This window comes from Pseudophryne corroboree, chromosome 3 (assembly GCF_028390025.1).
Source record: "Pseudophryne corroboree isolate aPseCor3 chromosome 3, aPseCor3.hap2, whole genome shotgun sequence".
Classification (NCBI taxonomy): Eukaryota; Metazoa; Chordata; class Amphibia; order Anura; family Myobatrachidae; genus Pseudophryne; species Pseudophryne corroboree.
This window is the reverse complement of record NC_086446.1, coordinates 113,757,439-113,779,938: the sequence shown is the minus strand read 5'-3', so window position 1 is coordinate 113,779,938 and position 22,500 is coordinate 113,757,439. Positions and strand designations below refer to the sequence as shown.

The window sequence follows — 22,500 nt, the reverse complement described above, 5'->3', positions numbered from 1 at the left end:
CAAACGTATTCATTTATGAACCAGTAGTTAGAAGTAGAAAAGTTCTAACAGAAATCATAACGCTCATCTACAGCCACACCACACTGGATACGCCCAATCTCATCTGATCTTGGAAGCTAAGCAGTGTTGGGCCTGGTTAGTACTTGATGGGAGACCACCTGGGAATACAAGGTGCTGTAGATATTTTTATACTACCAACACCGTTCTGTTGATGCATTCATTTTCAAACGTATTCATTTATGAACCAGTAGTTAGAAGTAGAAAAGTACTAACAGAAACCTTAAAGCTTTTCTTCAGCCACACCACACTGGATATGCCCAATCTCATCTGATCTTGGAAGCTAAGCAGTGTTGGGCCTGGTTAGTACTTGGATGGGAGACCACCTGGGAATACAAGGTGCTGTAGATATTTTTATACTACCTACACCGTTCTGTTGATGCATTCCATTTTCAAACCTATTCATTTATGAAACAGTAGTTAGAAGTAGAAAAGTACTAACAGAAACAATAAAGCTCTTCTACAGCCACACCACACTGGATATGCCCAATCTCATCTGATCTTGGAAGCTAAGCAGTGTTGGGCCTGGTTAGTACTTGGATGGGAGACCACCTGGGAATACAAGGTGCTGTAGATATTTTTATACTGCCAACACCATTCTGTTGATGCATTCCATTTTAAAACGTATTCATTTATGAACCAGTAGTTAGAAGTAGAAAAGTTCTAACAGAAACCAGAAAGTTCATCTACAGCGAGACCACACTGGATACGCCCAATCTCATCTGATCTTGGAAGCTAAGCAGTGTTGGGTCTGCTTAGTACTTGGATGGGAGACCACCGGGGAATACAAGGTGCTGTAGATATTTTTATACTGCCAACACCGTTCTGTTGATGCATTCAATTTTCAAATGTATTCATTTATGAACCAGTTGTTAGAAGTAGAAAAGTTCAAACAGAAACCACAAAGCTCATCTACAGCCACACCACACTGAATACGCCCAATCTCATCTGATCTTGGAAGCTAAGCAGTGTTGGGCCTGGTTAGTACTTGGATGGGAGACCACCTGGGAATACAAGGTGCTGTAGATATTTTTATACTTCCAACACCGTTCTGTTGATGCATTCCATTTTCAAACGTATTCATTTATGAACCAGTAGTTAGAAGTAGAAAAGTTCTAACAGAAACCAGAAAGTTCATCTACAGCAACACCACGCTGGATACGCCCAATCTCATCTGATCTTGGAAGCTAAGCAGTGTTGGGCCTGGTTAGTACTTGGATGGGAGACCACCCGGTAATACAAGGTGCTGTAGATATTTTTATACTGCCAACACCGTTCTGTTGATGCATTCCATTTTCAAACGTATTCATTTATGAACCAGTAGTTAGAAGTAGAAAAGTTCTAACAGAAACCACAAAGCTCATCTACAGCCACAGCACACTGGATACGCCCAATCTCATCTGATCTTGGAAGCTAAGCAGTGTTGGGCCTGGTTAGTACTTGGATGGGAGACCACCTGGGAATACAAGGTGCTGTAGATATTTTTATACTGCCAACACCGTTCTGTTGATGCATTCCATTTTCAAATGTTTTCATTTATGAACCAGTAGTTAGAAGTAGAAAAGTTCTAACAGAAACCACAAAGCTCATCTACAGCCACACCACACTGGATACGCCCAATCTCATCTGATCTTGGAAGCTAAGCAGTGTTGGGCCTGGTTAGTACTTGGATGGGAGACCACCTGGGAATACAAGGTGCTGTAGATATTTTTATCCTGCCAACACCGTTCTGTTGATGCATTCCATTTTAAAACATATTCATTTATGAACCAGTAGTTTGAAGTAGAAAAGTTCAAACAGAAACCACAAAGCTCATCTACAGCCACACCACACTGGATACGCCCAATCTCATCTGATCTTGGAAGCTAAGCAGTGTTGGGCCTGGTTAGTACTTGGATGGGAGACCACCTGGGAATACAAGGTGCTGTAGATATTTTTATACTGCCAACACCGTTCTGTTGATGCATTCCATTTTCAAACTTATTCATTTATGAACCAGTAGTTAGAAGTAGAAAAGTTCTAACAGAAACCACAAAGCTCATCTACAGCCAAACCACACTGGATACGCCCAATCTCATCTGATCTTGGAAGCTAAGCAGTGTTGGGCCTGGTTAGTACTTGGATGGGAGACCACCTGGGAATACAAGGTGCTGTAGATATTTTTTTACTGCCAACACCGTTCTGTTGATGCATTCCATTTTCAAACGTATTCATTTATGAACCAGTAGTTAGAAGTAGAAAAGTTCTAACAGAAATCACAAAGCTCATCTACAGCCACACCACACTGGATACGCCCTATCTCATCTAATCTTGGAAGCTAAGCAGTGTTGGGCCTGGTTAGTACTTGGATGGGAGACCACCTGGGAATACAAGGTGCTGTAGATATTTTTATACTGCCAACACCGTTCTGTTGATGCATTCCATTTTCAAACGTATTCATTTATGAACCAGTAGTTAGAAGTAGAAAAGTTCTAACAGAAACCACAAAGCTCATCTACAGCCACACCACACTGGATACGCCCAATCTCATCTGATCTTGGAAGCTAAGCAGTGTTGGGCCTGGTTAGTACTTGGATGGGAGACCACCTGGGAATACAAGGTGCTGTAGATATTTTTATACTGCCAACACCGTTCTGTTGATGCATTCCATTTTCAAACGTATTCATTTATGAACCAGTAGTTAGAAGTAGAAAAGTTCTAACAGAAACCATAACGCTCATCTACAGCCACACCACACTGGATACGCCCAATCTCATCTGATCTTGGAAGCTAAGCAGTGTTGGGCCTGGTTAGTACTTGATGGGAGACCACCTGGGAATACAAGGTGCTGTAGATATTTTTATACTACCAACACCGTTCTGTTGATGCATTCCATTTTCAAACGTATTCATTTATGAACCAGTAGTTAGAAGTAGAAAAGTACTAACAGAAACCTTAAAGCTTTTCTACAGCCACACCACACTGGATATGCCCAATCTCATCTGATCTTGGAAGCTAAGCAGTGTTGGGCCTGGTTAGTACTTGGATGGGAGACCACCTGGGAATACAAGGTGCTGTAGATATTTTTATACTACCAACACCGTTCTGTTGATGCATTCCATTTTCAAACGTATTCATTTATGAACCAGTAGTTAGAAGTAGAAAAGTACTAACAGAAACCTTAAAGCTTTTCTACAGCCACACCACACTGGATATGCCCAATCTCATCTGATCTTGGAAGCTAAGCAGTGTTGGGCCTGGTTAGTACTTGGATGGGAGACCACCTGGGAATACAAGGTGCTGTAGATATTTTTATACTGCCAACACCATTCTGTTGATGCATTCCATTTTAAAACGTATTCATTTATGAACCAGTAGTTAGAAGTAGAAAAGTTCTAACAGAAACCAGAAAGTTCATCTACAGCAAGACCACACTGGATACGCCCAATCTCATCTGATCTTGGAAGCTAAGCAGTGTTGGGTCTGCTTAGTACTTGGATGGGAGACCACCGGGGAATACAAGGTGCTGTAGATATTTTTATACTGCCAACACCGTTCTGTTGATGCATTCAATTTTCAAATGTATTCATTTATGAACCAGTTGTTAGAAGTAGAAAAGTTCAAACAGAAAACACAAAGCTCATCTACAGCCACACCACACTGGATACGCCCAATCTCATCTGATCTTGGAAGCTAAGCAGTGTTGGGCCTGGTTAGTACTTGGATGGGAGACCACCTGGGAATACAAGGTGCTGTAGATATTTTTATACTGCCAACACCGTTCTGTTGATGCATTCCATTTTCAAACGTATTCATTTATGAACCAGTAGTTAGAAGTAGAAAAGTTCTAACAGAAACCACAAAGCTCATCTACAGCCACACCACACTGGATACGCCCAATCTCATCTGATCTTGGAAGCTAAGCAGTGTTGGGCCTGGTTAGTACTTGGATGGGAGACCACCTGGGAATACAAGGTGCTGTAGATATTTTTATACTGCCAACACCGTTCTGTTGATGCATTCCATTTTCAAACGTATTCATTTATGAACCAGTAGTTAGAAGTAGAAAAGTTCTAACAGAAATCATAACGCTCATCTACAGCCACACCACACTGGATACGCCCAATCTCATCTGATCTTGGAAGCTAAGCAGTGTTGGGCCTGGTTAGTACTTGATGGGAGACCACCTGGGAATACAAGGTGCTGTAGATATTTTTATACTACCAACACCGTTCTGTTGATGCATTCATTTTCAAACGTATTCATTTATGAACCAGTAGTTAGAAGTAGAAAAGTACTAACAGAAACCTTAAAGCTTTTCTTCAGCCACACCACACTGGATATGCCCAATCTCATCTGATCTTGGAAGCTAAGCAGTGTTGGGCCTGGTTAGTACTTGGATGGGAGACCACCTGGGAATACAAGGTGCTGTAGATATTTTTATACTACCTACACCGTTCTGTTGATGCATTCCATTTTCAAACCTATTCATTTATGAAACAGTAGTTAGAAGTAGAAAAGTACTAACAGAAACAATAAAGCTCTTCTACAGCCACACCACACTGGATATGCCCAATCTCATCTGATCTTGGAAGCTAAGCAGTGTTGGGCCTGGTTAGTACTTGGATGGGAGACCACCTGGGAATACAAGGTGCTGTAGATATTTTTATACTGCCAACACCATTCTGTTGATGCATTCCATTTTAAAACGTATTCATTTATGAACCAGTAGTTAGAAGTAGAAAAGTTCTAACAGAAACCAGAAAGTTCATCTACAGCGAGACCACACTGGATACGCCCAATCTCATCTGATCTTGGAAGCTAAGCAGTGTTGGGTCTGCTTAGTACTTGGATGGGAGACCACCGGGGAATACAAGGTGCTGTAGATATTTTTATACTGCCAACACCGTTCTGTTGATGCATTCAATTTTCAAATGTATTCATTTATGAACCAGTTGTTAGAAGTAGAAAAGTTCAAACAGAAACCACAAAGCTCATCTACAGCCACACCACACTGAATACGCCCAATCTCATCTGATCTTGGAAGCTAAGCAGTGTTGGGCCTGGTTAGTACTTGGATGGGAGACCACCTGGGAATACAAGGTGCTGTAGATATTTTTATACTTCCAACACCGTTCTGTTGATGCATTCCATTTTCAAACGTATTCATTTATGAACCAGTAGTTAGAAGTAGAAAAGTTCTAACAGAAACCAGAAAGTTCATCTACAGCAACACCACGCTGGATACGCCCAATCTCATCTGATCTTGGAAGCTAAGCAGTGTTGGGCCTGGTTAGTACTTGGATGGGAGACCACCCGGTAATACAAGGTGCTGTAGATATTTTTATACTGCCAACACCGTTCTGTTGATGCATTCCATTTTCAAACGTATTCATTTATGAACCAGTAGTTAGAAGTAGAAAAGTTCTAACAGAAACCACAAAGCTCATCTACAGCCACAGCACACTGGATACGCCCAATCTCATCTGATCTTGGAAGCTAAGCAGTGTTGGGCCTGGTTAGTACTTGGATGGGAGACCACCTGGGAATACAAGGTGCTGTAGATATTTTTATACTGCCAACACCGTTCTGTTGATGCATTCCATTTTCAAATGTTTTCATTTATGAACCAGTAGTTAGAAGTAGAAAAGTTCTAACAGAAACCACAAAGCTCATCTACAGCCACACCACACTGGATACGCCCAATCTCATCTGATCTTGGAAGCTAAGCAGTGTTGGGCCTGGTTAGTACTTGGATGGGAGACCACCTGGGAATACAAGGTGCTGTAGATATTTTTATCCTGCCAACACCGTTCTGTTGATGCATTCCATTTTAAAACATATTCATTTATGAACCAGTAGTTTGAAGTAGAAAAGTTCAAACAGAAACCACAAAGCTCATCTACAGCCACACCACACTGGATACGCCCAATCTCATCTGATCTTGGAAGCTAAGCAGTGTTGGGCCTGGTTAGTACTTGGATGGGAGACCACCTGGGAATACAAGGTGCTGTAGATATTTTTATACTGCCAACACCGTTCTGTTGATGCATTCCATTTTCAAACTTATTCATTTATGAACCAGTAGTTAGAAGTAGAAAAGTTCTAACAGAAACCACAAAGCTCATCTACAGCCAAACCACACTGGATACGCCCAATCTCATCTGATCTTGGAAGCTAAGCAGTGTTGGGCCTGGTTAGTACTTGGATGGGAGACCACCTGGGAATACAAGGTGCTGTAGATATTTTTTTACTGCCAACACCGTTCTGTTGATGCATTCCATTTTCAAACGTATTCATTTATGAACCAGTAGTTAGAAGTAGAAAAGTTCTAACAGAAATCACAAAGCTCATCTACAGCCACACCACACTGGATACGCCCTATCTCATCTAATCTTGGAAGCTAAGCAGTGTTGGGCCTGGTTAGTACTTGGATGGGAGACCACCTGGGAATACAAGGTGCTGTAGATATTTTTATACTGCCAACACCGTTCTGTTGATGCATTCCATTTTCAAACGTATTCATTTATGAACCAGTAGTTAGAAGTAGAAAAGTTCTAACAGAAACCACAAAGCTCATCTACAGCCACACCACACTGGATACGCCCAATCTCATCTGATCTTGGAAGCTAAGCAGTGTTGGGCCTGGTTAGTACTTGGATGGGAGACCACCTGGGAATACAAGGTGCTGTAGATATTTTTATACTGCCAACACCGTTCTGTTGATGCATTCCATTTTCAAACGTATTCATTTATGAACCAGTAGTTAGAAGTAGAAAAGTTCTAACAGAAACCATAACGCTCATCTACAGCCACACCACACTGGATACGCCCAATCTCATCTGATCTTGGAAGCTAAGCAGTGTTGGGCCTGGTTAGTACTTGATGGGAGACCACCTGGGAATACAAGGTGCTGTAGATATTTTTATACTACCAACACCGTTCTGTTGATGCATTCCATTTTCAAACGTATTCATTTATGAACCAGTAGTTAGAAGTAGAAAAGTACTAACAGAAACCTTAAAGCTTTTCTACAGCCACACCACACTGGATATGCCCAATCTCATCTGATCTTGGAAGCTAAGCAGTGTTGGGCCTGGTTAGTACTTGGATGGGAGACCACCTGGGAATACAAGGTGCTGTAGATATTTTTATACTACCAACACCGTTCTGTTGATGCATTCCATTTTCAAACGTATTCATTTATGAACCAGTAGTTAGAAGTAGAAAAGTACTAACAGAAACCTTAAAGCTTTTCTACAGCCACACCACACTGGATATGCCCAATCTCATCTGATCTTGGAAGCTAAGCAGTGTTGGGCCTGGTTAGTACTTGGATGGGAGACCACCTGGGAATACAAGGTGCTGTAGATATTTTTATACTGCCAACACCATTCTGTTGATGCATTCCATTTTAAAACGTATTCATTTATGAACCAGTAGTTAGAAGTAGAAAAGTTCTAACAGAAACCAGAAAGTTCATCTACAGCAAGACCACACTGGATACGCCCAATCTCATCTGATCTTGGAAGCTAAGCAGTGTTGGGTCTGCTTAGTACTTGGATGGGAGACCACCGGGGAATACAAGGTGCTGTAGATATTTTTATACTGCCAACACCGTTCTGTTGATGCATTCAATTTTCAAATGTATTCATTTATGAACCAGTTGTTAGAAGTAGAAAAGTTCAAACAGAAAACACAAAGCTCATCTACAGCCACACCACACTGGATACGCCCAATCTCATCTGATCTTGGAAGCTAAGCAGTGTTGGGCCTGGTTAGTACTTGGATGGGAGAACACCTGGGAATACAAGGTGCTGTAGATATTTTTATACTTCCAACACCGTTCTGTTGATGCATTCCATTTTCAAACGTATTCATTTATGAACCAGTAGTTAGAAGTAGAAAAGTTCTAACAGAAACCAGAAAGTTCATCTACAGCAACACCACGCTGGATACGCCCAATCTCATCTGATCTTGGAAGCTAAGCAGTGTTGGGCCTGGTTAGTACTTTGATGGGAGACCACCCGGTAATACAAGGTGCTGTAGATATTTTTATACTGCCAACACCGTTCTGTTGATGCATTCCATTTTCAAACGTATTCATTTATGAACCTGTAGTTAGAAGTAGAAAAGTTCTAACAGAAACCACAAAGCTCATCTACAGCCACAGCACACTGGATACGCCCAATCTCATCTGATCTTGGAAGCTAAGCAGTGTTGGGCCTGGTTAGTACTTGGATGGGAGACCACCTGGGAATACAAGGTGCTGTAGATATTTTTATACTGCCAACACCGTTCTGTTGATGCATTCCATTTTCAAATGTTTTCATTTATGAACCAGTAGTTAGAAGTAGAAAAGTTCTAACAGAAACCACAAAGCTCATCTACAGCCACACCACACTGGATACGCCCAATCTCATCTGATCTTGGAAGCTAAGCAGTGTTGGGCCTGGTTAGTACTTGGATGGGAGACCACCTGGGAATACAAGGTGCTGTAGATATTTTTATACTACCAACACCGTTCTGTTGATGCATTCCATTTTAAAACATATTCATTTATGAACCAGTAGTTAGAAGTAGAAAAGTTCAAACAGAAACCGCAAAGCTCATCTACAGCCACACCACACTGGATACGCCCAATCTCATCTGATCTTGGAAGCTAAGCAGTGTTGGGCCTGGTTAGTACTTGGATGGGAGACCACCTGGGAATACAAGGTGCTGTAGATATTTTTATACTGCCAACACCGTTCTGTTGATGCATTCCATTTTCAAACGTATTCATTTATGAACCAGTAGTTAGAAGTAGAAAAGTTCTAACAGAAACCACAAAGCTCATCTACAGCCACACCACACTGGATACGCCCAATCTCATCTGATCTTGGAAGCTAAGCAGTGTTGGTCCTGGTTAGTACTTGGATGGGAGACCACCTGGGAATACAAGGTGCTGTAGATATTTTTATACTGCCAACACCGTTCTGTTGATGCATTCCATTTTCAAACGTATTCATTTATGAACCAGTAGTTAGAAGTAGAAAAGTTCTAACAGAAACCAGAAAGTTCATCTACAGCAACACCACACTGGATACGCCCAATCTCATCTGATCTTGGAAGCTAAGCAGTGTTGGGCCTGGTTAGTACTTGGATGGGAGACCACCCGGTAATACAAGGTGCTGTAGATATTTTTATACTGCCAACACCGTTCTGTTGATGCATTCCATTTTCAAACGTATTCATTTATGAACCAGTAGTTAGAAGTAGAAAAGTTCTAACAGAAACCACAAAACTCATCTACAGCCACAGCACACTGGATACGCCCAATCTCATCTGATCTTGGAAGCTAAGCAGTGTTGGGCCTGGTTAGTACTTGGATGGGAGACCACCTGGGAATACAAGGTGCTGTAGATATTTTTATACTGCCAATACCGTTCTGTTGATGCATTCCATTTTCAAATGTTTTCATTTATGAACCAGTAGTTAGAAGTAGAAAAGTTCTAACAGAAACCACAAAGCTCATCTACAGCCACACCACACTGGATACGCCCAATCTCATCTGATCTTGGAAGCTAAGCAGTGTTGGGCCTGGTTAGTACTTGGATGGGAGACCACCTGGGAATACAAGGTGCTGTAGATATTTTTATACTACCAACACCGTTCTGTTGATGCATTCCATTTTAAAACATATTCATTTATGAACCAGTAGTTAGAAGTAGAAAAGTTCAAACAGAAACCGCAAAGCTCATCTACAGCCACACCACACTGGATACGCCCAATCTCATCTGATCTTGGAAGCTAAGCAGTGTTGGGCCTGGTTAGTACTTGGATGGGAGACCACCTGGGAATACAAGGTGCTGTAGATATTTTTATAGTGCCAACACCGTTCTGTTGATGCATTCCATTTTCAAACGTATTCATTTATGAACCAGTAGTCAGAAGTAGAAAAGTTCTAACAGAAACCACTAAGCTCATCTACAGCCACACCACACTGGATACGCCCAATCTCTTCTGATCTTGGAAGCTAAGCAGTGTTGGGCCTGGATAGTACTTGGATGGGAGACCACCTGGGAATACAAGGTGCTGTAGATATTTTTATACTGCCAACACCGTTCTGTTGATGCATTCCATTTTCAAACGTATTCATTTATGAACCAGTAGTTAGAAGTAGAAAAGTTCTAACAGAAACCAGAAAGTTCATCTACAGCAAGACCACACTGGATGCGCCCAATCTCATCTGATCTTGGAAGCTAAGCAGTGTTGGGCCTGCTTAGTACTTGGATGGGAGACCACCGGGGAATACAAGGTGCTGTAGATATTTTTATACTGCCAACACCGTTCTGTTGATGCATTCAATTTTCAAATGTATTCATTTATGAACCAGTAGTTAGAAGTAGAAAAGTTCAAACATAAACTACAAAGCTCATCTACAGCCACACCACACTGGATACGCCCAATCTCATCTGATCTTGGAAGCTAAGCAGTGTTGGGCCTGGTTAGTACTTGGATGGGAGACCACCTGGGAATACAAGGTGCTGTAGATATTTTTATACTGCCAACACCGTTCTGTTGATGCATTCCATTTTCAAACGTTTTCATTTATGAACCAGTAGTTAGAAGTAGAAAAGTTCTAACAGAAACCACAAAGCTCATCTACAGCCACACCACACTGGATACGCCCAATCTCATCTGATCTTGGAAGCTAAGCAGTGTTGGGCCTGGTTAGTACTTGGATGGGAGACCACCTGGGAATACAAGGTGCTGTAGATATTTTTATACTGCCAACACCGTTCTGTTGATGCATTCCATTTTCAAACGTATTCATTTATGAACCAGTAGTTAGAAGTAGAAAAGTTCAAACAGAAACCACAAAGCTCATCTACAGCCACACCACACTGGATACGCCAAATCTCATCTGATCTTGGAAGCTAAGCAGTGTTGGGCCTGGTCAGTACTTGGATGGGAGACCACCTGGGAATACAAGGTACTGTAGATATTTTTATACTGCCAACACCGTTCTGTTGATGCATTCCATTTTCAAACGTATTCATTTATGAACCAGTTGTTAGAAGTAGAAAAGTACTAACAGAAACCATAAAGCTCATCTACAGCCACACCACACTGGATACGCCCAATCTCATCTGATCTTGGAAGCTAAGCAGTGTTGGGCCTGGTTAGTACTTGGATGGGAGACCCCCTGGGAATACAAGGTGCTGTAGATATTTTTATACTACCAACACCATTCTGTTGATGCATTCCATTTTAAAAAGTATTCATTTATGAACCAGTAGTTAGAAGTAGAAAAGTTCTAACAGAAACCAGAAAGTTCATCTACAGCAACACTACACTGGATACGCCCAATCTCATCTGATCTTGTTAGCTAAGCAGTGTTGGGCTTGTTAGTACTTGGATGGGAGACCACATGGGAATACAAGGTGCTGTAGATATTTTTATACTGCCAACACCGTTCTGTTGATGCATTCCATTTTCAAACGTATTCATTTATGAACCAGTAGTTAGAAGTAGAAAAGTTCTAACAGAAACCATAAAGCTCATCTACAGCCACACCACACTGGATACGCCCAATCTCATCTGATCTTGGATGCTAAGCAGTGTTGGGCCTGGTTAGTACTTGGATGGGAGACCACCTGGGAATACAAGGTGCTGTAGATATTTTTATACTACCAACACCGTTCTGTTGATGCATTCCATTTTCAAACGTATTCATTTATGAACCAGTAGTTAGAAGTAGAAAAGTTCTAACAGAAACCGTAAAGCTCATCTACAGCCACACCACACTGGATACGCCCAATCTCATCTGATCTTGGAAGCTAAGCAGTGTTGGGCCTGGTTAGTACTTGGATGGGAGACCACCCGGTAATACAAGGTGCTGTAGATATTTTTATACTGCCAACACCGTTCTGTTGATGCATTCCATTTTCAAACGTATTCATTTATGAACCAGTAGTTAGAAGTAGAAAAGTTCTAACAGAAACCACAAAGCTCATCTACAGCCACAGCACACTGGATACGCCCAATCTCATCTGATCTTGGAAGCTAAGCAGTGTTGGGCCTGGTTAGTACTTGGATGGGAGACCACCTGGGAATACAAGGTGCTGTAGATATTTTTATACTGCCAACACCGTTCTGTTGATGCATTCCATTTTCAAATGTTTTCATTTATGAACCAGTAGTTAGAAGTAGAAAAGTTCTAACAGAAACCACAAAGCTCATCTACAGCCACACCACACTGGATACGCCCAATCTCATCTGATCTTGGAAGCTAAGCAGTGTTGGGCCTGGTTAGTACTTGGATGGGAGACCACCTGGGAATACAAGGTGCTGTAGATATTTTTATCCTGCCAACACCGTTCTGTTGATGCATTCCATTTTAAAACATATTCATTTATGAACCAGTAGTTTGAAGTAGAAAAGTTCAAACAGAAACCACAAAGCTCATCTACAGCCACACCACACTGGATACGCCCAATCTCATCTGATCTTGGAAGCTAAGCAGTGTTGGGCCTGGTTAGTACTTGGATGGGAGACCACCTGGGAATACAAGGTGCTGTAGATATTTTTATACTACCAACACCGTTCTGTTGATGCATTCCATTTTCAAACTTATTCATTTATGAACCAGTAGTTAGAAGTAGAAAAGTTCTAACAGAAACCATAAAGCTCATCTACAGCCAAACCACACTGGATACGCCCAATCTCATCTGATCTTGGAAGCTAAGCAGTGTTGGGCCTGGTTAGTACTTGGATGGGAGACCACCTGGGAATACAAGGTGCTGTAGATATTTTTTTACTGCCAACACCGTTCTGTTGATGCATTCCATTTTCAAACGTATTCATTTATGAACCAGTAGTTAGAAGTAGAAAAGTTCTAACAGAAACCACAAAGCTCATCTACAGCCACACCACACTGGATACGCCCTATCTCATCTAATCTTGGAAGCTAAGCAGTGTTGGGCCTGGTTAGTACTTGGATGGGAGACCACCTGGGAATACAAGGTGCTGTAGATATTTTTATACTGCCAACACCGTTCTGTTGATGCATTCCATTTTCAAACGTATTCATTTATGAACCAGTAGTTAGAAGTAGAAAAGTTCTAACAGAAACCACAAAGCTCATCTACAGCCACACCACACTGGATACGCCCAATCTCATCTGATCTTGGAAGCTAAGCAGTGTTGGGCCTGGTTAGTACTTGGATGGGAGACCACCTGGGAATACAAGGTGCTGTAGATATTTTTATACTGCCAACACCGTTCTGTTGATGCATTCCATTTTCAAACGTATTCATTTATGAACCAGTAGTTAGAAGTAGAAAAGTTCTAACAGAAACCATAACGCTCATCTACAGCCACACCACACTGGATACGCCCAATCTCATCTGATCTTGGAAGCTAAGCAGTGTTGGGCCTGGTTAGTACTTGATGGGAGACCACCTGGGAATACAAGGTGCTGTAGATATTTTTATACTACCAACACCGTTCTGTTGATGCATTCCATTTTCAAACGTATTCATTTATGAACCAGTAGTTAGAAGTAGAAAAGTACTAACAGAAACCTTAAAGCTTTTCTACAGCCACACCACACTGGATATGCCCAATCTCATCTGATCTTGGAAGCTAAGCAGTGTTGGGCCTGGTTAGTACTTGGATGGGAGACCACCTGGGAATACAAGGTGCTGTAGATATTTTTATACTACCAACACCGTTCTGTTGATGCATTCCATTTTCAAACGTATTCATTTATGAACCAGTAGTTAGAAGTAGAAAAGTACTAACAGAAACCTTAAAGCTTTTCTACAGCCACACCACACTGGATATGCCCAATCTCATCTGATCTTGGAAGCTAAGCAGTGTTGGGCCTGGTTAGTACTTGGATGGGAGACCACCTGGGAATACAAGGTGCTGTAGATATTTTTATACTGCCAACACCATTCTGTTGATGCATTCCATTTTAAAACGTATTCATTTATGAACCAGTAGTTAGAAGTAGAAAAGTTCTAACAGAAACCAGAAAGTTCATCTACAGCAAGACCACACTGGATACGCCCAATCTCATCTGATCTTGGAAGCTAAGCAGTGTTGGGTCTGCTTAGTACTTGGATGGGAGACCACCGGGGAATACAAGGTGCTGTAGATATTTTTATACTGCCAACACCGTTCTGTTGATGCATTCAATTTTCAAATGTATTCATTTATGAACCAGTTGTTAGAAGTAGAAAAGTTCAAACAGAAAACACAAAGCTCATCTACAGCCACACCACACTGGATACGCCCAATCTCATCTGATCTTGGAAGCTAAGCAGTGTTGGGCCTGGTTAGTACTTGGATGGGAGAACACCTGGGAATACAAGGTGCTGTAGATATTTTTATACTTCCAACACCGTTCTGTTGATGCATTCCATTTTCAAACGTATTCATTTATGAACCAGTAGTTAGAAGTAGAAAAGTTCTAACAGAAACCAGAAAGTTCATCTACAGCAACACCACGCTGGATACGCCCAATCTCATCTGATCTTGGAAGCTAAGCAGTGTTGGGCCTGGTTAGTACTTTGATGGGAGACCACCCGGTAATACAAGGTGCTGTAGATATTTTTATACTGCCAACACCGTTCTGTTGATGCATTCCATTTTCAAACGTATTCATTTATGAACCTGTAGTTAGAAGTAGAAAAGTTCTAACAGAAACCACAAAGCTCATCTACAGCCACAGCACACTGGATACGCCCAATCTCATCTGATCTTGGAAGCTAAGCAGTGTTGGGCCTGGTTAGTACTTGGATGGGAGACCACCTGGGAATACAAGGTGCTGTAGATATTTTTATACTGCCAACACCGTTCTGTTGATGCATTCCATTTTCAAATGTTTTCATTTATGAACCAGTAGTTAGAAGTAGAAAAGTTCTAACAGAAACCACAAAGCTCATCTACAGCCACACCACACTGGATACGCCCAATCTCATCTGATCTTGGAAGCTAAGCAGTGTTGGGCCTGGTTAGTACTTGGATGGGAGACCACCTGGGAATACAAGGTGCTGTAGATATTTTTATACTACCAACACCGTTCTGTTGATGCATTCCATTTTAAAACATATTCATTTATGAACCAGTAGTTAGAAGTAGAAAAGTTCAAACAGAAACCGCAAAGCTCATCTACAGCCACACCACACTGGATACGCCCAATCTCATCTGATCTTGGAAGCTAAGCAGTGTTGGGCCTGGTTAGTACTTGGATGGGAGACCACCTGGGAATACAAGGTGCTGTAGATATTTTTATACTGCCAACACCGTTCTGTTGATGCATTCCATTTTCAAACGTATTCATTTATGAACCAGTAGTTAGAAGTAGAAAAGTTCTAACAGAAACCACAAAGCTCATCTACAGCCACACCACACTGGATACGCCCAATCTCATCTGATCTTGGAAGCTAAGCAGTGTTGGTCCTGGTTAGTACTTGGATGGGAGACCACCTGGGAATACAAGGTGCTGTAGATATTTTTATACTGCCAACACCGTTCTGTTGATGCATTCCATTTTCAAACGTATTCATTTATGAACCAGTAGTTAGAAGTAGAAAAGTTCTAACAGAAACCAGAAAGTTCATCTACAGCAACACCACACTGGATACGCCCAATCTCATCTGATCTTGGAAGCTAAGCAGTGTTGGGCCTGGTTAGTACTTGGATGGGAGACCACCCGGTAATACAAGGTGCTGTAGATATTTTTATACTGCCAACACCGTTCTGTTGATGCATTCCATTTTCAAACGTATTCATTTATGAACCAGTAGTTAGAAGTAGAAAAGTTCTAACAGAAACCACAAAACTCATCTACAGCCACAGCACACTGGATACGCCCAATCTCATCTGATCTTGGAAGCTAAGCAGTGTTGGGCCTGGTTAGTACTTGGATGGGAGACCACCTGGGAATACAAGGTGCTGTAGATATTTTTATACTGCCAATACCGTTCTGTTGATGCATTCCATTTTCAAATGTTTTCATTTATGAACCAGTAGTTAGAAGTAGAAAAGTTCTAACAGAAACCACAAAGCTCATCTACAGCCACACCACACTGGATACGCCCAATCTCATCTGATCTTGGAAGCTAAGCAGTGTTGGGCCTGGTTAGTACTTGGATGGGAGACCACCTGGGAATACAAGGTGCTGTAGATATTTTTATACTACCAACACCGTTCTGTTGATGCATTCCATTTTAAAACATATTCATTTATGAACCAGTAGTTAGAAGTAGAAAAGTTCAAACAGAAACCGCAAAGCTCATCTACAGCCACACCACACTGGATACGCCCAATCTCATCTGATCTTGGAAGCTAAGCAGTGTTGGGCCTGGTTAGTACTTGGATGGGAGACCACCTGGGAATACAAGGTGCTGTAGATATTTTTATACTGCCAACACCGTTCTGTTGATGCATTCCATTTTCAAACGTATTCATTTATGAACCAGTAGTCAGAAGTAGAAAAGTTCTAACAGAAACCACTAAGCTCATCTACAGCCACACCACACTGGATACGCCCAATCTCTTCTGATCTTGGAAGCTAAGCAGTGTTGGGCCTGGATAGTACTTGGATGGGAGACCACCTGGGAATACAAGGTGCTGTAGATATTTTTATACTGCCAACACCGTTCTGTTGATGCATTCCATTTTCAAACGTATTCATTTATGAACCAGTAGTTAGAAGTAGAAAAGTTCTAACAGAAACCAGAAAGTTCATCTACAGCAAGACCACACTGGATGCGCCCAATCTCATCTGATCTTGGAAGCTAAGCAGTGTTGGGCCTGCTTAGTACTTGGATGGGAGACCACCGGGGAATACAAGGTGCTGTAGATATTTTTATACTGCCAACACCGTTCTGATGATGCATTCAATTTTCAAATGTATTCATTTATGAACCAGTAGTTAGAAGTAGAAAAGTTCAAACATAAACTACAAAGCTCATCTACAGCCACACCACACTGGATACGCCCAATCTCATCTGATCTTGGAAGCTAAGCAGTGTTGGGCCTGGTTAGTACTTGGATGGGAGACCACCTGGGAATACAAGGTGCTGTAGATATTTTTATACTGCCAACACCGTTCTGTTGATGCATTCCATTTTCAAACGTTTTCATTTATGAACCAGTAGTTAGAAGTAGAAAAGTTCTAACAGAAACCACAAAGCTCATCTACAGCCACACCACACTGGATACGCCCAATCTCATCTGATCTTGGAAGCTAAGCAGTGTTGGGCCTGGTTAGTACTTGGATGGGAGACCACCTGGGAATACAAGGTGCTGTAGATATTTTTATACTGCCAACACCGTTCTGTTGATGCATTCCATTTTCAAACGTATTCATTTATGAACCAGTAGTTAGAAGTAGAAAAGTTCAAACAGAAACCACAAAGCTCATCTACAGCCACACCACACTGGATACGCCAAATCTCATCTGATCTTGGAAGCTAAGCAGTGTTGGGCCTGGTCAGTACTTGGATGGGAGACCACCTGGGAATACAAGGTACTGTAGATATTTTTATACTGCCAACACCGTTCTGTTGATGCATTCCATTTTCAAACGTATTCATTTATGAACCAGTTGTTAGAAGTAGAAAAGTACTAACAGAAACCATAAAGCTCATCTACAGCCACACCACACTGGATACGCCCAATCTCATCTGATCTTGGAAGCTAAGCAGTGTTGGGCCTGGTTAGTACTTGGATGGGAGACCCCCTGGGAATACAAGGTGCTGTAGATATTTTTATACTACCAACACCATTCTGTTGATGCATTCCATTTTAAAAAGTATTCATTTATGAACCAGTAGTTAGAAGTAGAAAAGTTCTAACAGAAACCAGAAAGTTCATCTACAGCAACACTACACTGGATACGCCCAATCTCATCTGATCTTGTTAGCTAAGCAGTGTTGGGCTTGTTAGTACTTGGATGGGAGACCACATGGGAATACAAGGTGCTGTAGATATTTTTATACTGCCAACACCGTTCTGTTGATGCATTCCATTTTCAAACGTATTCATTTATGAACCAGTAGTTAGAAGTAGAAAAGTTCTAACAGAAACCATAAAGCTCATCTACAGCCACACCACACTGGGTACGCCCAATCTCATCTGATCTTGGATGCTAAGCAGTGTTGGGCCTGGTTAGTACTTGGATGGGAGACCACCTGGGAATACAAGGTGCTGTAGATATTTTTATACTACCAACACCGTTCTGTTGATGCATTCCATTTTCAAACGTATTCATTTATGAACCAGTAGTTAGAAGTAGAAAAGTTCTAACAGAAACCATAAAGCTCATCTACAGCCACACCACACTGGATACGCCCAATCTCATCTGATCTTGGAAGCTAAGCAGTGTTGGGCCTGGTTAGTACTTGGATGGGAGACCACCGGGGAATACAAGGTGCTGTAGATATTTTTATACTGCCAACACCGTTCTGTTGATGCATTCTATTTTCAAACGTATTCATTTATGAACCAGTTGTTAGAAGTAGAAAAGTTCCAACAGAAACCATAAAGCTCATCTACAGCCACACCACACTGGATACGCTCAATCTCTTCTGATCTTGGAAGCTAAGCAGTGTTGGGCCTGGTTAGTAATTGGATGGGAGACCACCTGGGAATACAAGGTGCTGTAGATATTTTTATACTACCAACACCATTATGTTGATGCATTCCATTTTAAAAAGTATTCATTTATGAACCAGTAGTTAGAAGTAGAAAAGTTCTAACAGAAACCAGAAAGTTCATCTACAGCAACACCACACTGGATACGCCCAATCTCATCTGATCTTGTTAGCTAAGCAGTGTTGGGCCTGGTTAGTACTTGGATGGGAGACCACCTGGGAATACAAGGTGCTGTAGATATTTTTATACTGCCAACACAGTTCTGTTGATGCATTCCATTTTCAAATGTATTCATTTATGAACCAGTAGTTAGAAGTAGAAAAGTTCAAACAGAAACCATAAAGCTCATCTATAGCCGCACCAGAATGTATACGCCCAATCTCATCTGATCTTGGAAGCTAAGCAGTGTTGGGCCTGGTTAGTACTTGGATGGGAGACCACCTGGGAATACAAGGTGCTGTAGATATTTTTATACTATCAACACCGTTCTGTTGATGCATTCCATTTTCAAACGTATTCATTTATGAACCAGTAGTTAGAAGTAGAAAAGTACTAACAGAAACCATAAAGCTATTCTACAGCCACACCACACTGGATATGCCCAATCTCATCTGATCTTGGAAGCTAAGCAGTGTTGGGCCTGGTTAGTACTTGGATGGGAGACCACCTGGGAATACAAGGTGCTGTAGATATTTTTATACTGCCAACACCATTCTGTTGATGCATTCCATTTTAAAACGTATTCATTAATGAACCAGTAGTTAGAAGTAGAAAAGTTCTAACAGAAACCAAAAAGTTCATCTACAGCAAGACCACACTGGATACGCCCAATCTCATCTGATCTTGGAAGCTAAGCAGTGTTGGGCCTGCTTAGTACTTGGATGGGAGACCACCGGGGAATACAAGGTGCTGTAGATATTTTTATACTGCCAACACCGTTCTGTTGATGCATTCAATTTTCAAATGTATTCATTTATGAACCAGTAGTTAGAAGTAGAAAAGTTCAAACAGAAACCACAAAGCTCATCTACAGCCACACCACACTGGATACACCCAATCTCATCTGATCTTGGAAGCTAAGCAGTGTTGGGCCTGGTTAGTACTTGGATGGGAGACTACCTGGGAATACAAGGTGCTGTAGATATTTTTATACTGCCAACACCGTTCTGTTGATGCATTCCATTTTCAAACGTATTCATTTATGAACCAGTAGTTAGAAGTAGAAAAGTTCTAACAGAAACCAAAAAGTTCATCTACAGCAACACCACACTGGATACGCCCAATCTCATCTGATCTTGGAAGCTAAGCAGTGTTGGGCCTGGTTAGTACTTGGATGGGAGACTACCCGGTAATACAAGGTGCTGTAGATATTTTTATACTGCCAACACCGTTCTGTTGATGCATTCCATTTTCAAACGTATTCATTTATGAACCAGTAGTTAGAAGTAGAAAAGTTCTAACAGAAACCACAAAGCTCATCTACAGCCACACCACACTGGATACGCCCAATCTCATCTGATCTTGGAAGCTAAGCAGTGTTGGGCCTGGTTAGTACTTGGATGGGAGACCACCTGGGAATACAAGGTGCTGTAGATATTTTTATACTGCCAACACCGTTCTGTTGATGCATTCCATTTTCAAACGTATTCATTTATGAACCAGTAGTTAGAAGTAGAAAAGTTCAAACAGAAAAAACAAAGCTCATCTACAGCCACAGCACACTGGATACGCCAAATCTCATCTGATCTTGGAAGCTAAGCAGTGTTGGGCCTGGTCAGTACTTGGATGGGAGACCACCTGGGAATACAAGGTACTGTAGATATTTTTATACTGCCAACACCGTTCTGTTGATGCATTCCATTTTCAAACGTATTCATTTATGAACCAGTTGTTAGAAGTAGAAAAGTTCTAACAGAAACCATAAAGCTCATTTACAGCCACACCACACTGGATACGCCCAATCTCATCTGATCTTGGAAGCTAAGCAGTGTTGGGCCTGGTTAGTACTTGGATGGGAGACCACCTGGGAATACAAGGTGCTGTAGATATTTTTATACTACCAACACCATTCTGTTGATGCATTCCATTTTAAAAAGTATTCATTTATGAACCAGTAGTTAGAAGTAGAAAAGTTCTTTCAGAAACCAGAAAGTTCATCTACAGCAACACCACACTGGATACGCCCAATCTCATCTGATCTTGTTAGCTAAGCAGTGTTGGGCCTGGTTAGTACTTGGATGGGAGACCACATGGGAATACAAGGTGCTGTAGATATTTTTATACTGCCAACACCGTTCTGTTGATGCATTCCATTTTCTAATGTATTCATTTATGAACCAGTAGTTAGAAGTAGAAAAGTTCAAACAGAAACCACAAAGCTCATCTACAGCCACACCACACTGGATACGCCCAATCTCATCTGATCTTGGAAGCTAAGCAGTTTTGGGCCTGGTTAGTACTTGGATATGAGACCACCTGGGAATACAAGGTGCTGTAGATATTTTTATACTGCCAACACCGGTCTGTTGATGCATTCCATTTTCAAACGTTTTCATTTATGAACCAGTAGTTAGAAGTAGAAAAGTTCTAACAGAAACCAGAAAGTTCATCTACAGCAACACCACACTGGATACGCCCAATCTCATCTGATCTTGGAAGCTAAGCAGTGTTGGGCCTGGTTAGTACTTGGATGGGAGACCCCCTGGGAATACAAGGTGCTGTAGATATTTTTATACTACCAACACCATTCTGTTGATGCATTCCATTTTAAAAAGTATTCATTTATGAACCAGTAGTTAGAAGTAGAAAAGTTCTAACAGAAACCAGAAAGTTCATCTACAGCAACACCACACTGGATACGCCCAATCTCATCTGATCTTGTTAGCTAAGCAGTGTTGGGCCTGGTTAGTACTTGGATGGGAGACCACATGGGAATACAAGGTGCTGTAGATATTTTTATACTGCCAACACCGTTCTGTTGATGCATTCCATTTTCAAATGTATTCATTTATGAACCAGTAGTTAGAAGTAGAAAAGTTCAAACAGAAACCACAAAGCTCATCTACAGCCACATCACACTGGATACGCCCAATCTCATCTGATCTTGGAAGCTAAGCAGTTTTGGGCCTGGTTAGTACTTGGATATGAGACCACCTGGGAATACAAGGTGCTGTAGATATTTTTATACTGCCAACACCGGTCTGTTGATGCATTCCATTTTCAAACGTTTTCATTTATGAACCAGTAGTTAGAAGTAGAAAAGTTCTAACAGAAACCAGAAAGTTCATCTACAGCAACACCACACTGGATACGCCCAATCTCATCTGATCTTGGAAGCTAAGCAGTGTTGGGGCTGGTTAGTACTTGGATGGGAGACTACCTGGGAATACAAGGTGCTGTAGATATTTTTATACTGCCAACACCGTTCTGTTGATGCATTCCATTTTCAAACGTTTTCATTTATGAACCAGTAGTTAGAAGTAGAAAAGTTCTAACAGAAACCACAAAGCTTATCTACAGCCACACCACACTGGATACGCCCAATCTCATCTGATCTTGGAAGCTAATCAGTGTTGGGCCTGGTTAGTACTTGGATGGGAGACCACCTGGGAATACAAGGTGCTGTAGATATTTTTATACTGCCAACACCGTTCTGTTGATGCATTCCATTTTCAAACGTATTCATTTATGAACCAGTAGTTAGAAGTAGAAAAGTTCTAACAGAAACCACAAAGCTCATCTGCAGCCACACCACACTGGATACGCCCAATCTCATCTGATCTTGGAAGCTAAGCAGTGTTGGGCCTG

At 41.4% G+C, this 22,500-nt stretch overlaps 78 non-coding genes and 22 pseudogenes across 78 annotated transcripts in view; all 100 read left to right on the top strand.

Moving 5' to 3' along the window:
- The first annotated feature begins 65 nt into the window (after positions 1–65).
- Positions 66–183, top strand: LOC135067856 (5S ribosomal RNA). Its single transcript, XR_010254065.1, has one exon. It is a non-coding gene; the product is annotated as a 5S ribosomal RNA (ribosomal RNA).
- A 106-nt stretch (positions 184–289) lies between these two features.
- Positions 290–408, top strand: LOC135070860 (5S ribosomal RNA). Its single transcript, XR_010257011.1, has one exon. It is a non-coding gene; the product is annotated as a 5S ribosomal RNA (ribosomal RNA).
- Positions 409–515: 107 nt separating this feature from the next.
- Positions 516–634, top strand: LOC135064424 (5S ribosomal RNA). The gene has a single exon (XR_010250730.1). It is a non-coding gene; the product is annotated as a 5S ribosomal RNA (ribosomal RNA).
- A 107-nt stretch (positions 635–741) lies between these two features.
- LOC134890635 (5S ribosomal RNA) lies at positions 742–860 on the top strand (annotated as a pseudogene).
- Positions 861–967: 107 nt separating this feature from the next.
- Positions 968–1,086, top strand: LOC135060553 (5S ribosomal RNA). The gene has a single exon (XR_010246946.1). It is a non-coding gene; the product is annotated as a 5S ribosomal RNA (ribosomal RNA).
- A 107-nt stretch (positions 1,087–1,193) lies between these two features.
- On the top strand, positions 1,194–1,312 carry LOC134889447 (5S ribosomal RNA; annotated as a pseudogene).
- A 107-nt stretch (positions 1,313–1,419) lies between these two features.
- Positions 1,420–1,538, top strand: LOC135066802 (5S ribosomal RNA). The gene has a single exon (XR_010253042.1). It is a non-coding gene; the product is annotated as a 5S ribosomal RNA (ribosomal RNA).
- Positions 1,539–1,645: 107 nt separating this feature from the next.
- Positions 1,646–1,764, top strand: LOC135068564 (5S ribosomal RNA). Its single transcript, XR_010254760.1, has one exon. It is a non-coding gene; the product is annotated as a 5S ribosomal RNA (ribosomal RNA).
- A 107-nt stretch (positions 1,765–1,871) lies between these two features.
- On the top strand, positions 1,872–1,990 carry LOC135068553 (5S ribosomal RNA). The gene has a single exon (XR_010254749.1). It is a non-coding gene; the product is annotated as a 5S ribosomal RNA (ribosomal RNA).
- A 107-nt stretch (positions 1,991–2,097) lies between these two features.
- LOC134900721 (5S ribosomal RNA) lies at positions 2,098–2,216 on the top strand. The gene has a single exon (XR_010174228.1). It is a non-coding gene; the product is annotated as a 5S ribosomal RNA (ribosomal RNA).
- Positions 2,217–2,323: 107 nt separating this feature from the next.
- Positions 2,324–2,442, top strand: LOC134886098 (5S ribosomal RNA). Its single transcript, XR_010170192.1, has one exon. It is a non-coding gene; the product is annotated as a 5S ribosomal RNA (ribosomal RNA).
- Positions 2,443–2,549: 107 nt separating this feature from the next.
- Positions 2,550–2,668, top strand: LOC135068541 (5S ribosomal RNA). The gene has a single exon (XR_010254738.1). It is a non-coding gene; the product is annotated as a 5S ribosomal RNA (ribosomal RNA).
- A 107-nt stretch (positions 2,669–2,775) lies between these two features.
- LOC135067855 (5S ribosomal RNA) lies at positions 2,776–2,893 on the top strand. Its single transcript, XR_010254064.1, has one exon. It is a non-coding gene; the product is annotated as a 5S ribosomal RNA (ribosomal RNA).
- Positions 2,894–3,000: 107 nt separating this feature from the next.
- LOC135064422 (5S ribosomal RNA) lies at positions 3,001–3,119 on the top strand. The gene has a single exon (XR_010250728.1). It is a non-coding gene; the product is annotated as a 5S ribosomal RNA (ribosomal RNA).
- Positions 3,120–3,226: 107 nt separating this feature from the next.
- LOC135064421 (5S ribosomal RNA) lies at positions 3,227–3,345 on the top strand. Its single transcript, XR_010250727.1, has one exon. It is a non-coding gene; the product is annotated as a 5S ribosomal RNA (ribosomal RNA).
- Positions 3,346–3,452: 107 nt separating this feature from the next.
- On the top strand, positions 3,453–3,571 carry LOC134890651 (5S ribosomal RNA; annotated as a pseudogene).
- Positions 3,572–3,678: 107 nt separating this feature from the next.
- On the top strand, positions 3,679–3,797 carry LOC135068530 (5S ribosomal RNA). The gene has a single exon (XR_010254727.1). It is a non-coding gene; the product is annotated as a 5S ribosomal RNA (ribosomal RNA).
- Positions 3,798–3,904: 107 nt separating this feature from the next.
- On the top strand, positions 3,905–4,023 carry LOC135068517 (5S ribosomal RNA). Its single transcript, XR_010254715.1, has one exon. It is a non-coding gene; the product is annotated as a 5S ribosomal RNA (ribosomal RNA).
- A 107-nt stretch (positions 4,024–4,130) lies between these two features.
- LOC135067854 (5S ribosomal RNA) lies at positions 4,131–4,248 on the top strand. Its single transcript, XR_010254063.1, has one exon. It is a non-coding gene; the product is annotated as a 5S ribosomal RNA (ribosomal RNA).
- A 106-nt stretch (positions 4,249–4,354) lies between these two features.
- Positions 4,355–4,473, top strand: LOC135070859 (5S ribosomal RNA). The gene has a single exon (XR_010257010.1). It is a non-coding gene; the product is annotated as a 5S ribosomal RNA (ribosomal RNA).
- Positions 4,474–4,580: 107 nt separating this feature from the next.
- On the top strand, positions 4,581–4,699 carry LOC135064420 (5S ribosomal RNA). Its single transcript, XR_010250726.1, has one exon. It is a non-coding gene; the product is annotated as a 5S ribosomal RNA (ribosomal RNA).
- A 107-nt stretch (positions 4,700–4,806) lies between these two features.
- On the top strand, positions 4,807–4,925 carry LOC134890634 (5S ribosomal RNA; annotated as a pseudogene).
- A 107-nt stretch (positions 4,926–5,032) lies between these two features.
- On the top strand, positions 5,033–5,151 carry LOC135060540 (5S ribosomal RNA). Its single transcript, XR_010246934.1, has one exon. It is a non-coding gene; the product is annotated as a 5S ribosomal RNA (ribosomal RNA).
- A 107-nt stretch (positions 5,152–5,258) lies between these two features.
- Positions 5,259–5,377, top strand: LOC134889446 (5S ribosomal RNA; annotated as a pseudogene).
- Positions 5,378–5,484: 107 nt separating this feature from the next.
- On the top strand, positions 5,485–5,603 carry LOC135066801 (5S ribosomal RNA). The gene has a single exon (XR_010253041.1). It is a non-coding gene; the product is annotated as a 5S ribosomal RNA (ribosomal RNA).
- Positions 5,604–5,710: 107 nt separating this feature from the next.
- LOC135068505 (5S ribosomal RNA) lies at positions 5,711–5,829 on the top strand. Its single transcript, XR_010254704.1, has one exon. It is a non-coding gene; the product is annotated as a 5S ribosomal RNA (ribosomal RNA).
- A 107-nt stretch (positions 5,830–5,936) lies between these two features.
- Positions 5,937–6,055, top strand: LOC135068493 (5S ribosomal RNA). Its single transcript, XR_010254693.1, has one exon. It is a non-coding gene; the product is annotated as a 5S ribosomal RNA (ribosomal RNA).
- A 107-nt stretch (positions 6,056–6,162) lies between these two features.
- On the top strand, positions 6,163–6,281 carry LOC134900720 (5S ribosomal RNA). Its single transcript, XR_010174227.1, has one exon. It is a non-coding gene; the product is annotated as a 5S ribosomal RNA (ribosomal RNA).
- Positions 6,282–6,388: 107 nt separating this feature from the next.
- Positions 6,389–6,507, top strand: LOC134886097 (5S ribosomal RNA). The gene has a single exon (XR_010170191.1). It is a non-coding gene; the product is annotated as a 5S ribosomal RNA (ribosomal RNA).
- A 107-nt stretch (positions 6,508–6,614) lies between these two features.
- On the top strand, positions 6,615–6,733 carry LOC135068481 (5S ribosomal RNA). Its single transcript, XR_010254681.1, has one exon. It is a non-coding gene; the product is annotated as a 5S ribosomal RNA (ribosomal RNA).
- A 107-nt stretch (positions 6,734–6,840) lies between these two features.
- LOC135067853 (5S ribosomal RNA) lies at positions 6,841–6,958 on the top strand. Its single transcript, XR_010254062.1, has one exon. It is a non-coding gene; the product is annotated as a 5S ribosomal RNA (ribosomal RNA).
- Positions 6,959–7,065: 107 nt separating this feature from the next.
- LOC135064418 (5S ribosomal RNA) lies at positions 7,066–7,184 on the top strand. Its single transcript, XR_010250725.1, has one exon. It is a non-coding gene; the product is annotated as a 5S ribosomal RNA (ribosomal RNA).
- Positions 7,185–7,291: 107 nt separating this feature from the next.
- LOC135064417 (5S ribosomal RNA) lies at positions 7,292–7,410 on the top strand. The gene has a single exon (XR_010250724.1). It is a non-coding gene; the product is annotated as a 5S ribosomal RNA (ribosomal RNA).
- Positions 7,411–7,517: 107 nt separating this feature from the next.
- LOC134890650 (5S ribosomal RNA) lies at positions 7,518–7,636 on the top strand (annotated as a pseudogene).
- A 107-nt stretch (positions 7,637–7,743) lies between these two features.
- On the top strand, positions 7,744–7,862 carry LOC135068187 (5S ribosomal RNA). Its single transcript, XR_010254392.1, has one exon. It is a non-coding gene; the product is annotated as a 5S ribosomal RNA (ribosomal RNA).
- A 107-nt stretch (positions 7,863–7,969) lies between these two features.
- On the top strand, positions 7,970–8,088 carry LOC134890361 (5S ribosomal RNA; annotated as a pseudogene).
- Positions 8,089–8,195: 107 nt separating this feature from the next.
- On the top strand, positions 8,196–8,314 carry LOC135066799 (5S ribosomal RNA). The gene has a single exon (XR_010253039.1). It is a non-coding gene; the product is annotated as a 5S ribosomal RNA (ribosomal RNA).
- A 107-nt stretch (positions 8,315–8,421) lies between these two features.
- Positions 8,422–8,540, top strand: LOC135068469 (5S ribosomal RNA). Its single transcript, XR_010254670.1, has one exon. It is a non-coding gene; the product is annotated as a 5S ribosomal RNA (ribosomal RNA).
- A 107-nt stretch (positions 8,541–8,647) lies between these two features.
- Positions 8,648–8,766, top strand: LOC135068458 (5S ribosomal RNA). The gene has a single exon (XR_010254659.1). It is a non-coding gene; the product is annotated as a 5S ribosomal RNA (ribosomal RNA).
- Positions 8,767–8,873: 107 nt separating this feature from the next.
- Positions 8,874–8,992, top strand: LOC135063115 (5S ribosomal RNA). Its single transcript, XR_010249453.1, has one exon. It is a non-coding gene; the product is annotated as a 5S ribosomal RNA (ribosomal RNA).
- Positions 8,993–9,099: 107 nt separating this feature from the next.
- LOC134887236 (5S ribosomal RNA) lies at positions 9,100–9,218 on the top strand (annotated as a pseudogene).
- Positions 9,219–9,325: 107 nt separating this feature from the next.
- LOC135066798 (5S ribosomal RNA) lies at positions 9,326–9,444 on the top strand. The gene has a single exon (XR_010253038.1). It is a non-coding gene; the product is annotated as a 5S ribosomal RNA (ribosomal RNA).
- Positions 9,445–9,551: 107 nt separating this feature from the next.
- Positions 9,552–9,670, top strand: LOC135068447 (5S ribosomal RNA). Its single transcript, XR_010254648.1, has one exon. It is a non-coding gene; the product is annotated as a 5S ribosomal RNA (ribosomal RNA).
- Positions 9,671–9,777: 107 nt separating this feature from the next.
- On the top strand, positions 9,778–9,896 carry LOC135068435 (5S ribosomal RNA). The gene has a single exon (XR_010254637.1). It is a non-coding gene; the product is annotated as a 5S ribosomal RNA (ribosomal RNA).
- A 107-nt stretch (positions 9,897–10,003) lies between these two features.
- Positions 10,004–10,122, top strand: LOC135062341 (5S ribosomal RNA). Its single transcript, XR_010248692.1, has one exon. It is a non-coding gene; the product is annotated as a 5S ribosomal RNA (ribosomal RNA).
- A 107-nt stretch (positions 10,123–10,229) lies between these two features.
- On the top strand, positions 10,230–10,348 carry LOC134885073 (5S ribosomal RNA). Its single transcript, XR_010169198.1, has one exon. It is a non-coding gene; the product is annotated as a 5S ribosomal RNA (ribosomal RNA).
- A 107-nt stretch (positions 10,349–10,455) lies between these two features.
- On the top strand, positions 10,456–10,574 carry LOC135068424 (5S ribosomal RNA). Its single transcript, XR_010254626.1, has one exon. It is a non-coding gene; the product is annotated as a 5S ribosomal RNA (ribosomal RNA).
- A 107-nt stretch (positions 10,575–10,681) lies between these two features.
- On the top strand, positions 10,682–10,800 carry LOC135068412 (5S ribosomal RNA). Its single transcript, XR_010254615.1, has one exon. It is a non-coding gene; the product is annotated as a 5S ribosomal RNA (ribosomal RNA).
- Positions 10,801–10,907: 107 nt separating this feature from the next.
- On the top strand, positions 10,908–11,026 carry LOC134886809 (5S ribosomal RNA). The gene has a single exon (XR_010170883.1). It is a non-coding gene; the product is annotated as a 5S ribosomal RNA (ribosomal RNA).
- A 107-nt stretch (positions 11,027–11,133) lies between these two features.
- Positions 11,134–11,252, top strand: LOC134900958 (5S ribosomal RNA). Its single transcript, XR_010174459.1, has one exon. It is a non-coding gene; the product is annotated as a 5S ribosomal RNA (ribosomal RNA).
- Positions 11,253–11,359: 107 nt separating this feature from the next.
- LOC134894243 (5S ribosomal RNA) lies at positions 11,360–11,477 on the top strand (annotated as a pseudogene).
- Positions 11,478–11,584: 107 nt separating this feature from the next.
- On the top strand, positions 11,585–11,703 carry LOC135062590 (5S ribosomal RNA). The gene has a single exon (XR_010248940.1). It is a non-coding gene; the product is annotated as a 5S ribosomal RNA (ribosomal RNA).
- A 107-nt stretch (positions 11,704–11,810) lies between these two features.
- Positions 11,811–11,929, top strand: LOC135070234 (5S ribosomal RNA). The gene has a single exon (XR_010256405.1). It is a non-coding gene; the product is annotated as a 5S ribosomal RNA (ribosomal RNA).
- A 107-nt stretch (positions 11,930–12,036) lies between these two features.
- Positions 12,037–12,155, top strand: LOC135066797 (5S ribosomal RNA). The gene has a single exon (XR_010253037.1). It is a non-coding gene; the product is annotated as a 5S ribosomal RNA (ribosomal RNA).
- A 107-nt stretch (positions 12,156–12,262) lies between these two features.
- On the top strand, positions 12,263–12,381 carry LOC135068400 (5S ribosomal RNA). The gene has a single exon (XR_010254603.1). It is a non-coding gene; the product is annotated as a 5S ribosomal RNA (ribosomal RNA).
- A 107-nt stretch (positions 12,382–12,488) lies between these two features.
- On the top strand, positions 12,489–12,607 carry LOC135068389 (5S ribosomal RNA). The gene has a single exon (XR_010254592.1). It is a non-coding gene; the product is annotated as a 5S ribosomal RNA (ribosomal RNA).
- Positions 12,608–12,714: 107 nt separating this feature from the next.
- Positions 12,715–12,833, top strand: LOC134900718 (5S ribosomal RNA). The gene has a single exon (XR_010174226.1). It is a non-coding gene; the product is annotated as a 5S ribosomal RNA (ribosomal RNA).
- Positions 12,834–12,940: 107 nt separating this feature from the next.
- On the top strand, positions 12,941–13,059 carry LOC134886096 (5S ribosomal RNA). Its single transcript, XR_010170190.1, has one exon. It is a non-coding gene; the product is annotated as a 5S ribosomal RNA (ribosomal RNA).
- Positions 13,060–13,166: 107 nt separating this feature from the next.
- Positions 13,167–13,285, top strand: LOC135068377 (5S ribosomal RNA). Its single transcript, XR_010254581.1, has one exon. It is a non-coding gene; the product is annotated as a 5S ribosomal RNA (ribosomal RNA).
- A 107-nt stretch (positions 13,286–13,392) lies between these two features.
- On the top strand, positions 13,393–13,510 carry LOC135067852 (5S ribosomal RNA). Its single transcript, XR_010254061.1, has one exon. It is a non-coding gene; the product is annotated as a 5S ribosomal RNA (ribosomal RNA).
- A 107-nt stretch (positions 13,511–13,617) lies between these two features.
- On the top strand, positions 13,618–13,736 carry LOC135064416 (5S ribosomal RNA). The gene has a single exon (XR_010250723.1). It is a non-coding gene; the product is annotated as a 5S ribosomal RNA (ribosomal RNA).
- Positions 13,737–13,843: 107 nt separating this feature from the next.
- On the top strand, positions 13,844–13,962 carry LOC135064415 (5S ribosomal RNA). The gene has a single exon (XR_010250722.1). It is a non-coding gene; the product is annotated as a 5S ribosomal RNA (ribosomal RNA).
- A 107-nt stretch (positions 13,963–14,069) lies between these two features.
- On the top strand, positions 14,070–14,188 carry LOC134890649 (5S ribosomal RNA; annotated as a pseudogene).
- A 107-nt stretch (positions 14,189–14,295) lies between these two features.
- On the top strand, positions 14,296–14,414 carry LOC135068185 (5S ribosomal RNA). The gene has a single exon (XR_010254390.1). It is a non-coding gene; the product is annotated as a 5S ribosomal RNA (ribosomal RNA).
- A 107-nt stretch (positions 14,415–14,521) lies between these two features.
- Positions 14,522–14,640, top strand: LOC134890360 (5S ribosomal RNA; annotated as a pseudogene).
- A 107-nt stretch (positions 14,641–14,747) lies between these two features.
- LOC135066796 (5S ribosomal RNA) lies at positions 14,748–14,866 on the top strand. The gene has a single exon (XR_010253036.1). It is a non-coding gene; the product is annotated as a 5S ribosomal RNA (ribosomal RNA).
- A 107-nt stretch (positions 14,867–14,973) lies between these two features.
- Positions 14,974–15,092, top strand: LOC135068366 (5S ribosomal RNA). The gene has a single exon (XR_010254570.1). It is a non-coding gene; the product is annotated as a 5S ribosomal RNA (ribosomal RNA).
- Positions 15,093–15,199: 107 nt separating this feature from the next.
- LOC135068355 (5S ribosomal RNA) lies at positions 15,200–15,318 on the top strand. The gene has a single exon (XR_010254559.1). It is a non-coding gene; the product is annotated as a 5S ribosomal RNA (ribosomal RNA).
- A 107-nt stretch (positions 15,319–15,425) lies between these two features.
- Positions 15,426–15,544, top strand: LOC135063114 (5S ribosomal RNA). Its single transcript, XR_010249452.1, has one exon. It is a non-coding gene; the product is annotated as a 5S ribosomal RNA (ribosomal RNA).
- Positions 15,545–15,651: 107 nt separating this feature from the next.
- Positions 15,652–15,770, top strand: LOC134887235 (5S ribosomal RNA; annotated as a pseudogene).
- A 107-nt stretch (positions 15,771–15,877) lies between these two features.
- On the top strand, positions 15,878–15,996 carry LOC135066795 (5S ribosomal RNA). The gene has a single exon (XR_010253035.1). It is a non-coding gene; the product is annotated as a 5S ribosomal RNA (ribosomal RNA).
- A 107-nt stretch (positions 15,997–16,103) lies between these two features.
- On the top strand, positions 16,104–16,222 carry LOC135068344 (5S ribosomal RNA). The gene has a single exon (XR_010254548.1). It is a non-coding gene; the product is annotated as a 5S ribosomal RNA (ribosomal RNA).
- A 107-nt stretch (positions 16,223–16,329) lies between these two features.
- Positions 16,330–16,448, top strand: LOC135068333 (5S ribosomal RNA). The gene has a single exon (XR_010254537.1). It is a non-coding gene; the product is annotated as a 5S ribosomal RNA (ribosomal RNA).
- A 107-nt stretch (positions 16,449–16,555) lies between these two features.
- On the top strand, positions 16,556–16,674 carry LOC135062339 (5S ribosomal RNA). Its single transcript, XR_010248690.1, has one exon. It is a non-coding gene; the product is annotated as a 5S ribosomal RNA (ribosomal RNA).
- Positions 16,675–16,781: 107 nt separating this feature from the next.
- On the top strand, positions 16,782–16,900 carry LOC134885072 (5S ribosomal RNA). The gene has a single exon (XR_010169197.1). It is a non-coding gene; the product is annotated as a 5S ribosomal RNA (ribosomal RNA).
- Positions 16,901–17,007: 107 nt separating this feature from the next.
- LOC135068322 (5S ribosomal RNA) lies at positions 17,008–17,126 on the top strand. The gene has a single exon (XR_010254526.1). It is a non-coding gene; the product is annotated as a 5S ribosomal RNA (ribosomal RNA).
- Positions 17,127–17,233: 107 nt separating this feature from the next.
- On the top strand, positions 17,234–17,352 carry LOC135068311 (5S ribosomal RNA). The gene has a single exon (XR_010254515.1). It is a non-coding gene; the product is annotated as a 5S ribosomal RNA (ribosomal RNA).
- A 107-nt stretch (positions 17,353–17,459) lies between these two features.
- On the top strand, positions 17,460–17,578 carry LOC134886808 (5S ribosomal RNA). Its single transcript, XR_010170882.1, has one exon. It is a non-coding gene; the product is annotated as a 5S ribosomal RNA (ribosomal RNA).
- A 107-nt stretch (positions 17,579–17,685) lies between these two features.
- On the top strand, positions 17,686–17,804 carry LOC134900957 (5S ribosomal RNA). Its single transcript, XR_010174458.1, has one exon. It is a non-coding gene; the product is annotated as a 5S ribosomal RNA (ribosomal RNA).
- A 107-nt stretch (positions 17,805–17,911) lies between these two features.
- LOC134894242 (5S ribosomal RNA) lies at positions 17,912–18,029 on the top strand (annotated as a pseudogene).
- A 107-nt stretch (positions 18,030–18,136) lies between these two features.
- On the top strand, positions 18,137–18,255 carry LOC135067741 (5S ribosomal RNA). The gene has a single exon (XR_010253952.1). It is a non-coding gene; the product is annotated as a 5S ribosomal RNA (ribosomal RNA).
- Positions 18,256–18,362: 107 nt separating this feature from the next.
- On the top strand, positions 18,363–18,481 carry LOC135061281 (5S ribosomal RNA). Its single transcript, XR_010247667.1, has one exon. It is a non-coding gene; the product is annotated as a 5S ribosomal RNA (ribosomal RNA).
- Positions 18,482–18,588: 107 nt separating this feature from the next.
- Positions 18,589–18,707, top strand: LOC134888259 (5S ribosomal RNA; annotated as a pseudogene).
- A 107-nt stretch (positions 18,708–18,814) lies between these two features.
- On the top strand, positions 18,815–18,933 carry LOC134886786 (5S ribosomal RNA). Its single transcript, XR_010170860.1, has one exon. It is a non-coding gene; the product is annotated as a 5S ribosomal RNA (ribosomal RNA).
- Positions 18,934–19,040: 107 nt separating this feature from the next.
- Positions 19,041–19,159, top strand: LOC134892621 (5S ribosomal RNA; annotated as a pseudogene).
- A 107-nt stretch (positions 19,160–19,266) lies between these two features.
- On the top strand, positions 19,267–19,385 carry LOC135064414 (5S ribosomal RNA). The gene has a single exon (XR_010250721.1). It is a non-coding gene; the product is annotated as a 5S ribosomal RNA (ribosomal RNA).
- Positions 19,386–19,492: 107 nt separating this feature from the next.
- On the top strand, positions 19,493–19,611 carry LOC134886156 (5S ribosomal RNA). Its single transcript, XR_010170247.1, has one exon. It is a non-coding gene; the product is annotated as a 5S ribosomal RNA (ribosomal RNA).
- Positions 19,612–19,718: 107 nt separating this feature from the next.
- On the top strand, positions 19,719–19,837 carry LOC134901663 (5S ribosomal RNA). Its single transcript, XR_010175149.1, has one exon. It is a non-coding gene; the product is annotated as a 5S ribosomal RNA (ribosomal RNA).
- Positions 19,838–19,944: 107 nt separating this feature from the next.
- On the top strand, positions 19,945–20,063 carry LOC134891043 (5S ribosomal RNA; annotated as a pseudogene).
- A 107-nt stretch (positions 20,064–20,170) lies between these two features.
- On the top strand, positions 20,171–20,289 carry LOC135068300 (5S ribosomal RNA). Its single transcript, XR_010254504.1, has one exon. It is a non-coding gene; the product is annotated as a 5S ribosomal RNA (ribosomal RNA).
- A 107-nt stretch (positions 20,290–20,396) lies between these two features.
- LOC134892740 (5S ribosomal RNA) lies at positions 20,397–20,515 on the top strand (annotated as a pseudogene).
- Positions 20,516–20,622: 107 nt separating this feature from the next.
- LOC134902145 (5S ribosomal RNA) lies at positions 20,623–20,741 on the top strand. Its single transcript, XR_010175617.1, has one exon. It is a non-coding gene; the product is annotated as a 5S ribosomal RNA (ribosomal RNA).
- A 107-nt stretch (positions 20,742–20,848) lies between these two features.
- On the top strand, positions 20,849–20,967 carry LOC134887759 (5S ribosomal RNA; annotated as a pseudogene).
- Positions 20,968–21,074: 107 nt separating this feature from the next.
- Positions 21,075–21,193, top strand: LOC134892972 (5S ribosomal RNA; annotated as a pseudogene).
- A 107-nt stretch (positions 21,194–21,300) lies between these two features.
- Positions 21,301–21,419, top strand: LOC135060797 (5S ribosomal RNA). Its single transcript, XR_010247191.1, has one exon. It is a non-coding gene; the product is annotated as a 5S ribosomal RNA (ribosomal RNA).
- A 107-nt stretch (positions 21,420–21,526) lies between these two features.
- On the top strand, positions 21,527–21,645 carry LOC134887757 (5S ribosomal RNA; annotated as a pseudogene).
- A 107-nt stretch (positions 21,646–21,752) lies between these two features.
- Positions 21,753–21,871, top strand: LOC134894657 (5S ribosomal RNA; annotated as a pseudogene).
- A 107-nt stretch (positions 21,872–21,978) lies between these two features.
- LOC134890364 (5S ribosomal RNA) lies at positions 21,979–22,097 on the top strand (annotated as a pseudogene).
- Positions 22,098–22,204: 107 nt separating this feature from the next.
- On the top strand, positions 22,205–22,323 carry LOC135061741 (5S ribosomal RNA). Its single transcript, XR_010248114.1, has one exon. It is a non-coding gene; the product is annotated as a 5S ribosomal RNA (ribosomal RNA).
- Positions 22,324–22,430: 107 nt separating this feature from the next.
- Positions 22,431–22,500, top strand: part of LOC135064334 (5S ribosomal RNA) — a 119-nt gene continuing 49 nt past the window's right edge. The window contains exon 1 of the ribosomal RNA XR_010250643.1: positions 22,431–22,500. This exon is cut by the window's right edge and continues 49 nt beyond it. This is a non-coding gene — a ribosomal RNA (5S ribosomal RNA).